This window comes from Rhinoraja longicauda, chromosome 17 (genome assembly GCF_053455715.1).
Source record: "Rhinoraja longicauda isolate Sanriku21f chromosome 17, sRhiLon1.1, whole genome shotgun sequence".
NCBI lineage: Eukaryota > Metazoa > Chordata > Chondrichthyes > Rajiformes > Arhynchobatidae > Rhinoraja > Rhinoraja longicauda.
The window spans coordinates 34,587,131-34,600,102 of NC_135969.1; positions in this window are offsets into that span (position 1 = coordinate 34,587,131).

Here is a 12,972-nt window from a genome sequence, read left to right on the forward strand (position 1 = left end):
CCGTGTCGATGCCAAACATGATGCCAAGACCAACTCTTATCTGCCTGCATATAATGCATATCCCTCTATTCCCTGCATATCCATGTCCCTATTCAATGCCACTATCATATCTGCCTCAATCACCACGCCTGGCAGAGTGTTACAGATATTCACTGCCCTCTGTGTAAAAAACCTGCATCTTTAAACTTGTCCCTCTCAGCTTAAAGCTATGCCCTCAGGTAAAGCTATGCCCTCAGGTAACACGAAATCTGAACCCAAGTTATGCTTTGCTGCACTCACCCACACTTAGCCTCTGTAATATGAAGTGAAACTCTGCAGACGCGCAGAACCAAACTCTGACAACAAATGGTGGTGGCAGATACGATAATACCATTTAAGAGGCATTGAGAGAAGCACGTGGATATGCAGAGAATGGAGCATATGGATCGCATGCAGGCAGGCGAGAATGGTTTACCTTGGCAGTATGTTCAGCACAGGCAGTGTGGGCCGAAGTGCCTGTTCCTGTGCTGTACTACTCTATGTTCTAAAGTAAAGCTGATTGTGCTGTTCGATCTAAAGTAAAACCAAGTTCCTTTCATGAGTCATTGGTAGCAGCAAGATCGGTGGCAAGCATGGGGTAAAAGAGTGGGTGGGGGGGGGGGGGGGGGGGGGGTGGGGGTTATTGAGGTCAAAGTCCTGGAGTCATAGTGATACAGTGTGGGAAAAGGCCCTTCGGCCCAACTTGCCCACACCGGCCAACATATCCCAGCTACACTAGTCCCACCTGCCTGCGCTTGGTCCAGGCCTTTTGTAATCTGTTAAACATGTCACTGACTAAACATTAAATTTTAAACTTCAGAGATACTACCCGGAATCAGGCCCTTCGGCCCACCAAGTGCGTGCCGACCAGCGATCACCCTGTACATGAACCGACACACACTCGGGACAATTTTGCAATTTTTTACAACTTACTGAAGCCAGAATGGCGGGACTGTCATATGTTGAAAGACTGGAGCGACTAGGCTTGTACACACTGGAATTTAGAAGGATGAGAGGAGATCTTATCGAAACGTATAAGATTATTAAGGGGTTGGACACGTTAGAGGCAGGAAACATGTTCCCAATGTTGGGGGAGTCCAGAACAAGGGGCCACAGTTTAAGAATAAGGGGTAGGCCATTTAGAACTGAGATGAGGAAAAACTTTTTCAGTCAGAGAGTTGTGAATCTGTGGAATTCTCTGCCTCAGAAGGCAGTGGAGGCCAATTCTCTGAATGCATTCAAGAGAGAGCTAGATAGAGCTCTTAAGGATAGCGGAGTCAGGGGGTATGGGGAGAAGGCAGGAACGGGGTACTGATTGAGAATGATCAGCCATGATCACATTGAATGGCGGTGCTGGCTCGAAGGGCCGAATGGCCTCCTCCTGCACCTATTGTCTATTGTCTATTGTCAATTAACGTACAAACATATACGTCTTTGGAAAATGGGAGGAAACCAGAGAAAACTCACATGGTCAGAGGGAGAACATATAAACTCCGTACTGACAAGGTTCGTACCCGGGTCTCTGGCGCTGTAAGGCAGCAGCTCTACCACTGTGCTAAAGTGCCACCCTATCTGGTGCCTTATTAAAGGAATCCTTGTATTGCCTGAGCAGAAGGAATAGGTGAAACCTCAGCCATTTGGCTGTGATGCTGTGGTGCTGGATGTCCCTGCAACAATAAATCATGTGTAAATCCACAGAGGCACTCGAAATTTCAATATTCTCAATGGGAATTTATGGCAATTCGACTGCTTTTGCTTGGAATGAGTTAAGAGACTTTAATTAGCTAAATAACGGTAAATCCCCAGCTCCTACTGCAATCAGTGCTGTCATGCCTAGGATACTTTATATACTGTTTAAATCATTTGATAGCTTTCCTTTGAGGGTCTTATCTATTTTTCAGCTCGCCTGGTTTCTGTTATACCCCAGGAACGTGCAGGAAAGAAAATCAACACTGGATCCATTGCCTGTTAACGCGCTGTTTTTTTGTTGTGTTGGAAAGAACTGCAGATGCTGGTTTAAATCAAAGGTAGACACGGATTGCTGGAGTAACTCAGTGTGACAAGCAGCATCTCTGGAGAGAAGGAAAGGGTGACGTTTCGGGACGAGACCCTGCTTAACTCCGAAGAAAGGTCTCGACCCGAAACGTCACCCATTCCTTCTCTCCAGAGACGCTGCCTGTCCCGTTGAGTTACTCCAGCATTTTGGGTCTTCCTCCTGTTTTTTTTTTTGTTGGTTTGGCAAAGATTGTATTTTGTTTCTAGGACAATTTGCACTCCTTATTAATCTCCTGACCCAGGCCAGTCAGAAGAAGTGCAAGGCTCCTGCCATTTCCTACCCTCATTGCTGCTTCTGGCTAAATGCCAGCAGGGGTATGAGATTAGCCCGGGGCAGATTTCCCATGCAGTTCTGTTCCCTTATTGTGGCCTCCCCTTGGCATCCTACAGTAATAGAAGCCAGCAGAATGGGATATTCAAACTGAAGTTTGCCTCCATTCTGTAACACACATTTCATTGGTATCTAATTGTTTTTCTCCCATATTCCGTCCAGATCTGAGCATACCTGTCACGTTGCTGTGTATTCCGCGCTCTGTATATTCGCCTTTGCTCTACCTATGTACTTGAGTTTTGCAGGCACAAAATGCAGGAGTAACTCAGCGGGTCAGGCAGCATCTCTGGAGAAAAGGAATCGGTGTCGTTCCGGGTCGAGACCCTCCTTCAGACTGAGAGTCAGGGGAGGGGGAAGCTAGAGGTATGAAAATGAACACAGAACAAATCAGAGCCGTCACCGATGACCAAGGAAAGGTGGAGCCCACAATGGTCCATTGTTGGCTGTGCATGAGGTGATAACGAAGGGATACGGACAGTGAAACTAGCAGGACGACGAGGTTGGGGAGGGTTAACTAGGTTTGACTTGATTGTATTTATGTATAATATATCTGATCGCATGCAAAACAAAGCTGTTCACTGTACCTCAGTACACACAACAACAATAATAAATCTAAACTTGTCTGTTTTCCATCGCTAGATCTGGCTCCACTATGTTGAGCATTATCAGACCTCACTCATGACTCCTCCAACATAACAGGATCATGATAGAGAGGAAAGGTAACCCTTTGCAGTCTTCCACAGCATGAGTGGCACAGTGGCACAGCGGTAGAGTTGCTGCCTGACAGTGCCAGAGACCCAGGTTCGATCCTGACTATGGGTGATTGTTTCATATACCCACACCCTTTGTGTAAAAATACTTGTCCCTCAGGTTCCTATTAAATCTTCCCCTCCTCACCTGCATTCTATGTCCTGTTAGAATGTATTCCCTGAACTATTGAAAACCAAAGGATTAACTCAATAAGTGTTCAATAATGAACTACAGGAAGAATAAAGGGGAGGCCATTTAAAACTGAGGTAAGAAGAAACTTTTTAACCCAGAGAGTTGTGAATTTGTGGAATTCTCTGCCACAGAAGGCAGTGGAAGCCACTTCACTGGATGAATTTAAAAGAAAGTTAGATAGAGCTCTAGGGGCTAGTGGAATCAAGGGATATGGGGAGAAGGCAGGCACGGGTTACTGATTGTAGATGATCAGCCATGATCACAATGAATGGCGGTGCTGGCTCGAAGGGCCAAATGGCCTCCTCCTGCACCTATTTTCTATGTTTCTATGAAACTAGTAAATATATTTAAGTCACAAAAACTTTTAACTACGTTTAATTGTTTTTTTTTAAGTAGGCCACATTAATTCAAAGAAATATATATTACCAAATACTTATCTGTATCACTTGTTACCAATCCTTCGTTTAGTTTAGAGATATGGTGTGGAAGCAGGCCCTTCGGCCCATCGAGTCCACGCCGACCAGCAATCCCTGCACACCAACATTACACAACACACACGAGGGATAATTTACAATTTTACCAAGCCAATTAGCCTACAAACCTGTGCGTCTCTGGAGTGTGCGAGGAAACCGGAGCACCCGGAGAAAACCCACGCAGGTCGCAGGGAGAACGTACAGACAGCCAGCACCCATAGTCAGGAACGAACCTGGGTCTCTGGAGCTGTAAGGCAGCAACTCTACCGCTGCGCCACCATGAATCCAGTCCAGTGAAATGAATGGTCTCCTTATTCCTGCACAGGTTCAACACGAGCGCTGGTGAGTGTGAACACAGTTCATGAAGAGTTCATTGTCGGTGTTTCAGGCAGCAAACTGCTGCCACAGAGCAGTTAGCAAGTTTGGAACTTCACGCACGCGCATGCATTTGGAACCCAAATGAATTATGAAAAGCTCCACTGGCATCATTTCCCAACAAGTTCCAGTCTCTTATACTCTCAGCTTTGGTACTTTATTCTGTTAATGCCTCTTTGCAGCGCCTTTGGACAATTTTCTATATGACGACATTTAATAAATACAAGTAGTTATCGTTAAATTAAGTGCGCTGGGGAACTCTTCGGAATCTTAATTTCATTGCAGCCCTGTTGTTCAGTAAGTACTGTGGGGAAGAGAAGGATTTTCTTCCCTGATGCGGAAGCCCTGCTGGTTGCAAACCACGGCAGCCCACCTCCAATGTCGAGGTAGATCCTGATGTCAGCCGCTGCTGTGAGTCAAATCTCCAGCCACATGATGAGAACCCAACAGCTCTGGCTGTCTAATAATTTAAAAATCCTTTGAGCTGCAATTCTTGGCAGAGGGTAAATGAATGTGAAGTGGAAGCTGTGTTTGCAGTGTCTGAGCTGAGCAGGAGAATGAAATCTGAGCCACTGACACAGAATGAAGGTAAACATCAGGCAATAGAAGCATTTTAAACTTATAAGGGAGGACTTTCAGTTTAAAGACTGCTGGCTGGTGGAAGTAACCTGTTTGTAATTATTATAAATGATTACCATGTTCTTTAAAACAGCAGTGGTTTGCTTTTTCAATACTGATTGGGAAGGAAAAATATTTCAAATGTGTGTTATCTCAAATTTTCTGTGTGTTTCAAAGAGGTGAGTAATTGTTTTAAGACATGAGATGTCTATTCTCAGTTACAGCAGTAACCACAGATGTTTCCTTCACAATATTGCTTTAGGGGTTTTTTTCCACGTCTCTTTTTCCTGAGGATCCTTCTTTATATATAATATTCTCTAAGATGTATATTCTATCCTTCTATACATATATGGAGAAAGAGAGAGAATTCACACACTCATTCACACGTGTGAATTTCTCTCTCTCCCTCTCACACCGTATAGATATATATTAAAAAATATATATATATATTCTATCCTATATATAGAGAGGAGAGAGAATTCACACACACACATATGCTCTCGATATTATATATATAGAAGGATCGTCAGAAAAAGAGAGGTGTCATGGAAAAAAGGGCTAAAGCAATATTGTGAAGTAAACATTTGCACACACAAGCATGCATGCACACACATGCATGCACGCATGCACACACTCACACACGCACGCACACACTCACGCACGCACGCACGCACGCACGCGCACACACACACACACACACACACACACGCACACACGCACACACGCACACACGCACACACGCACACACACACACACACAGTGCCAGGGGTGGGACGGGCCGTGTGAGTGCCGGAGGAAGGTCAAGGATGCGCGGCCGGGAGAACATAGAAGGACCCAGTATGGGGGGTCCGCTGAGAGCAATGGGGGACCATTGGACTACATTGAACACTTTGTAACATTGTTGGCGCCCTATACATGGCAACTCTTTGCATACCTTGTGCATGGTACGTAAAACAAGGAATCTCAATGTGACATGTTACATGTGGCAATAAAGTACCATTCATTCATTCATTCATTCATTCATTCATTCATTCATTCATTCATTCATTCATGTGTGTGCCTGCTTATATATATACAGTATATATATATGTGTGTGTGTGTGTGTAGATATGTACTCAATATGTGTGTGTGCATGTGTATATATGTACACACACACACACACGCACACACGCACACACGCACACACGCACACACACGCACACACACAAAGTGACAGATCCTGTATCTCAGGGAAGTGTGTATTACTGATGTTGGAGGGGAGACAGTGAGCTACAGAAAGCTGTTTAATGTTGAGGGGGATTTACGATGGGTCTGCCTGTTTTAATCTGATCTTCTCTGACACTGTCACTCACCCACACTTCCAGATGATACAAGGCTTCTCTGCCATGCAGTGATAAGAAGAGACAGCTTGAAGTTTTCATTCCCTGCAAACTGTTCACCTAAACATTATGGCGTGAATTAATGTCATTCAAAAGAACATACACACACATAAAATATAGTCTGCTGCAAATATGATTGACACGGGCTGTTGCATTAATGGCCCATTCACTGGTAGCTATGGCTGTGAGCTTTAACTGCACATCTATTTGTGAAGTACAGGTTTGAATGAAGGAAAGAATTGTAACATGGCTAGTTTAGAGAATGACAAATGGGCGAGGCCTTCCAGCAGCACAGAGAGTGAAAGGGGGAGAAGTTACTGAGGAAAGTATTAAGGAATTTAGTAACTAATCATGTATCGTCCTTCTGCTGACTGGTTAGCACGCCACAAAATCTTTTCACTGTACCTCGGTGCACGTGACAATAAACTAAACTGAACTGAGAAATAAAAGGGGGACAGAGAGGGGCCACAACATTATTTTTCACACATGGCCATCGACTCTCCTTCAATTCCGTTTGGCATTAACCTGCAATTAGTTATTTGGAGCAGCTGACGAGCCTTTGGAATGTGGGATCAATCCAAAGAAAAAAGAAAAACATAGACCAGTACAGCATAGGAACAAGCCCTTTGGCTCACATTATCCATGCCAAACACCATATCAAGTTAAACTAAAGCCCTCTGTTTGGACATGATCCATATCCCTCCATTCAATGCCGAGCCATGTGTGAGTCTAAATGCCACTATTGTATCTGCCACCACCACCATTAGGGGTGCCAACTATCTCACTCCCAAATAAGGGACAAGGTGATGTCACTGCCCCGCGTCCCACATGACCTCACCCAGCCAGCGGCCATGTGCTCCCGCTCCACCAATGGTGGCCGCCCGGGCTAGGTGGCGCTGGGACCTCCAGACCTACACTGTCCGAATCTACACTGTCCGGAAGGTAGACACAGATTTTAACCAGAATCTACAGTTTTTTTTCCTACTACGCTGTCCGGACCTACAGTGTCCGGGCCTACAGCGCCCCCCGGGCCTAACATGGGACAAGGGCGGTCCCGTATGGGACAAATCAATTTAGCCCAAAATACGGGATGTCCTGGCTAATACGGGACAGTTGGTAACCCTAGCTACCATCACCACTGGTAGTGCGTTCCAGTCACCCACCACTGTGTGTGGGTGTGTGTAAATAAAACCTGCTCTGTGTATCTCCTGTAAACGTTGCCACTGCTCACCTTCATGTTTCCAGCATCTGCAGATTTTGATTTTTACCTAGTGCCTCATTTGCATGTTAAATGTCAAGCTACATTCTGGGAGCGGGTTAATCAGCCACTTGCTTCATGTCTTAACTCAGTAAACCCTAGATGAATTAGACTTTAGACTTTAGAGATATAGCGCAGAAACGGGCTCTTTGACCCAGCGAGTCCGTGCCGACCAGCAATCATTCTGCACACTATCGCTATGCTACACACGAGGACCAAGTTACAATTTTACCTAAGCCAATTAATGTACAAACCAGAAGATAGACACAAAAAGCTGGAGTAACTCAGCGGGACAGGCAGCATCTCTGGAGAGAAGGAATGGGTGACCCGTCTTCAGACCGGTTCTTCATTTGGTTTAAACCAGCATCTGCAGTTCCTTCCTACACAATGTACAAACCTGTACGTCTTTGGAGTGTGGGAAGAAACCGGAGCACCTGGCGAAAACCCACATGGTCACATGGAGAGCGTACAAACTCCATTCAGACAGCACCCTGTATTCAGGATTGAACCTGGTTCTTGGGCTCTGTAAGACAGCAACTCTACCCCTGCACCACTGCACCACTGTGGGTACTCTCATCTGTCAAGATGGTGAGCTGGACTATCCATAGTGTTTCTTGATTTAAGTCCCCTCCATTCATGCTGGTCCCTCATACTGTGCCTGTCCAAAGTGCTCACGCATGTTAAAATGTTTTAGTTTAGTTTTAGATCAGTTTGGAGATACAGCGCGGAAACAGGCCCTTTGGCCCACTGAGTCCATGCCGACCAGCGATCCCCATACATTAACATCATCCTAAACACGCTCGGGATGATTTAAATTTATACCAAGCCAATTAATCTACAAACCTGTACGTCTTTGGAGTGTTTTGTTAATGTTTTCAGTTATTTTCTTGTCCTCTATCGCTGTGAGTAAGATCCAATCTGTCCTCGGTTTTTGCTTACTGTTCCTGTCAGTTGCACATGTCAGGCAGACAATGCCTGCACTTGTTGATTGATGCGTACGTCAGCAGTGTTGGCAAATGGACTCTTGCCGTGGGCAGGTACATCAACCACAGCTGAACGCACGTGGAATTCCAGTCACAGCATGCAGAGCTCCGATGTAGAAACACTGAGCCAATATTCCAAACCAAGTCTTCGCAGCTGCAGTAACAATTTGAGCGACACACTGTCACAGCTGCAGCATCAGAGACGTGGGTTCGATCCTGACTTCGGGTGCTGTCCGTGTGGAGTTTGCACGTAAACACAAAATGCTGGAGTAACTCAGTGGGACAGGCAGCATCTCTGAAGAGAAGGAATGGGTGCAGTTGCAGTATAGCGTGGCAGATGTAGTGTAATATGGATAAATGTGAGGTTATCCTCTTTGGCGACAAAAACAAGGAGGCAGATTATTATCTCAATGGAGTTAAGTTAGGTAAGGGGGAGGTGCAGCGAGACTTGGGTGTCCTTGTACACCAGTCACTGAAAGTTGGCGTGCAGATACAGCAGGCAGTGAAGAAAGCTAATGAAATGTTGGCCTTCAAAACAAGAGGATTTCAGTATAGGACTAAAGAGGTTCTTCTGCAGTTGTATAGGGCCCTGGTAAGACCACATCTGGAGTATTGTGTACAGTTTTGGTCTCCTAATTTGAGGAAGGACATCCTTGTAAGTCAAGTCAAGTCAAGTTTATTTGTCACATACACATACACGATGTGCAGTGAAATGAAAGTGGCAATGCCTGCGGATTGTGCACAAAAAAGAATTCTAGTTACAGCATATAAATAAAATTAATAAGTTACTATAGTGTAGACAAAAATGTAGACTCTGGGGTTATAAAAGTTGACAGTCCTGATGGCCTGTGGGAAGAAACTTCGTCTCATCCTCTCCGTTTTCACAGCGTGACAGCGGAGGCGTTTGCCTGATCGTAGCATCTGGAACAGTCCGTTACTGGGGTGGCAGGGGTCCCTCATGATCTTGCTTGCTCTGGATCTGCACCTCCTGATGTATAGGTCCTGCAGGGGGACGAGTGTAGTTCCCATGGTGCGTTCTGCCGAACGCACTACTCTCTGCAGGGCCATCCTGTCCTGGGCAGAGCTGTTCCCAAACCAGACTGTAATGTTGCCGGACAGGATGCTCTCTACAGCCCCAGAGTAGAAGCAATGAAGGATCCTCAGAGACACTCTGAATTTCCTTAGCTGTCTAAGGTGGTAAAGGCGCTGCTTTGCCTTACCCACTGGTGCGGCAATGTGCATTGCCCATGTCAGATCCTCTGTGATGCGGACTCCCAAGTATTTAAAACTGCTCATCCTATCCACAGTAGACCTATTTATCTCCAGTGGCGGCAATTGAGGCAGTGCGGCGTAGGTTTATGAGATTGATCCCTGGGATGGCGGGACTGTCATATGAGGAAAGATTGAAAAGACTGGGCTTGTATTCACTGGAGTTTAGAAGGATGGGAGGGGATCTTATAGAAACATATAAAATTATAAAAGGACTGGACAAGCTGGATGCAGGAAAAATGTTCCCAATGTTGGGCGAGTCCAGAACCAGGGGCCACAGTCTTAGAATAAAGGGGAGGCCATTTAAAACTGAGGTGAGAAAAAACTTTTTCACCCAGAGAGTTGTGAATTTGTGGAATTCTCTGCCACAGAGGGCAGTGGAGGTCAAATCACTGGATGGATTTAAGAGAGAGTTAGATAGAGCTCTAGGGGCTAGTGGAATCGAGGGATATGGGGAGAAGGCAGGGGAGAACATGGATAGATGCAGTTTTGGGTCGGAACCCTTCTTTAGACTGATTGCAGTGGGGGGGGGGGGGGGGGGGGGGAGAAAAATGGAAGAGTTCTGCATATTTAAGTGTTGTGCATATTTTTTGAACAAGCCAATTTTGATGTGAAATTTTTAACAAAACAGTTCAGGTATAAACGCGAATGATAGTGGGAAATTATTGCCCATCTCCAAATGTTCTGGAACTGAGTGCGTTTCTGGGGGAGTTTCAGAGGGTTGCTGAGTTAAGGCCAGGGTGATTAAGGTAGGATTAAGGCAGATTTCCTCTCCTGAAGAACAATCAGTGAATAAGGTGGGATTTCACAGTGACAGAAAAGTGAACAGTTTTGAGTCTGATTCAGTAGGAATCACACAGCCGTGCTTGTGATGATGGCCAGGGTTATGAAGCCACTGATTCCCTTCAGCTGTAGTTGGCGAGTTAAATCTGAAATGAAAGCTCACCTACATAAAACAGTGAAAATGAAGACTCGGAATTTCAAGGAAAATGGATAGAATAACAATGAGATTCCAAACCACAGGGAAAATTGTCATTTTATTTATAGCAGACAAGCTATCAGTGACAACTCTTCCATTGCTATGGAATTAATTGTAGTTTTAGTTTTAGAGATACAGCACAGAAACAGGCCCTTCGGACCGCCTAGTCCATACTGTCCAGCGATCCCCGCACACTAACGCTATCCTACACACTATGGACAATTTACAATTTTACCGAAGCCAATTAACCTGCAAACCTGTACGTCTTTGTAGTGTGGGAGGAAAAACTGGAAACTGGAACACCCGGACGTCCCACACAGTCACAGGGAGAACGTACATAGAAACATAGAAAATAGGTGCAGGAGTAGGCCATTCGGCCCTTCGAGCCTGCACCGCCATTCAATATGATCATGGCTGATCATCCAGCTCAGTAATCTGTACCTGCCTTCTCTCCATACCCCCTGATCCCTTTAGCCACAAGGGCCACATCTAACTCCCTCTTAAATATACAAACTCCGTACAGACAGCACCCGTAGTCAGGATCGAACCTGGGTGTCTGGTGGTGTAAGGCAGCAACTCTACCTCTGTGCCACTGCACCCCATACATTATGAGCATGGGTTGGCAGGAGCAGAAGGGTGACTGCTCCACAAATCGATTGTAGAATCATAGATTGTACGTGCTCTGAATTATACTCTGAATAATTTGCTTTCCTTTTTTTCCTGATATATAGGAAAACAAATGTAGTTCCTGTGGTACATTGTTTGGAGAAGAATCCATGCTGAGTGGGATCTGATCATCGTGGTGTGACTAACTGTTTGTTACACCGGTATCAAGAATAGCTTCTTCCCAACATCCATCAGGCTCTCAAACACTACATAACACTAACCGATGAATTATGGACCGTCTTTTCCCCCACCTCCCACCTCCCCTCTCCCCACATCTCTCTCTATCTCTATCTCTCTCTATCTCTATCTCTCTCTATCTCTCTCTGTCTCTCTCTGTCTCTCTCTGTCCCTTTCCCCGCTAAGGACTTTGGGGTTCTTTTATTCTAGGATTGGGGTTATTAATTTATTGAACAATTGGCTTTAATTTATTGAACAACTGTCAAAGCAGCCACAGCCAGACATAAACACAGCTTCTTTCCGCGAGTAGTAGCTCAACTCAATAACCAAAAGTCTGTAGTCTCTTTTTCCTCTGGTTTATTTCACTCACATGTTTAAACCGTAATGATGTATTCTTAATGTTTTATGCTTTATTCTTAATTGTTTACTGTGTGTGGGTGTTGTTACTTGCGAGCGGAGCACCAAGGCACATTCCTTGTATGTGTACATACTTGGCCAATAAACTTATTCATTCATTCATTCATTCATTCATTCATTCATTCATTCATTCATTCATTCATTCATTCATTTATTATATATTTGCACCCATATATATCTGCACCCTTGCAGAACTCTTGGGCTTCATCAACTTCACCACCAATTTCCATCCAGTCTGAAGAAGGGTCTCGACCTGAAACGCCACCCATTTCTTCTCTCCAGAGATGCTGCCTGACCCGCTGAGTTATTCCAACATTTTGTGTCTATCTTTGGTTTAAATATTATCTGAGTGCATTGAGTTACAGGCCTGCTGTATGTAGGAAACGTCATTATTCCCTTGTCGGTACATAGGAAGATTAAACACTCTTGACACTTGTTAAAAGTAATTGATTGAAGATAGTGTCGCATAATCGGTTCGGTACTGGCCCTTGGGAAACGAAAGATAAGTTTCTTCCTCTGGGGGAAAAAAAATGGAATCAGAGCCTCAAGACCTGTAATTTATCCAGCAGCTGAAAGCAATTCTTAGAGTCTTGTTGTTCCTATTTACCTCACCTTGCCATATTCTTTACATTAAACTTTCAGTGATTTTGCTGGCTGAAAATAAGAGCAAGGTGTGGGAGATTGCAATGTAATGACGATGTAGGTATGGAATTTTACACTACTTTGCTGGTAATGAAAATACAATTTCACTAATAGTTCCTGCTGGGATAACATGACACACACTTTATTGGATGCAGGTACCGCAGTGCATTAGGGTACTACAGTATTAGATGTGGCCACACTGTACATTACGCAGGGTATTTATTTTCTACTAAGAGCGGCTATTGAGATATTGAGATATCTGGCAGGAAATGGTTGCTCATGGCAGCCATGAGGCCTTTCTGCACAATCCCATCAAAAGGACATTTTCAGGGGAAGTTTTGTCTGTAATTTTAACTGCCCGAATTATTTTTCCATCCTAAACATTTAACA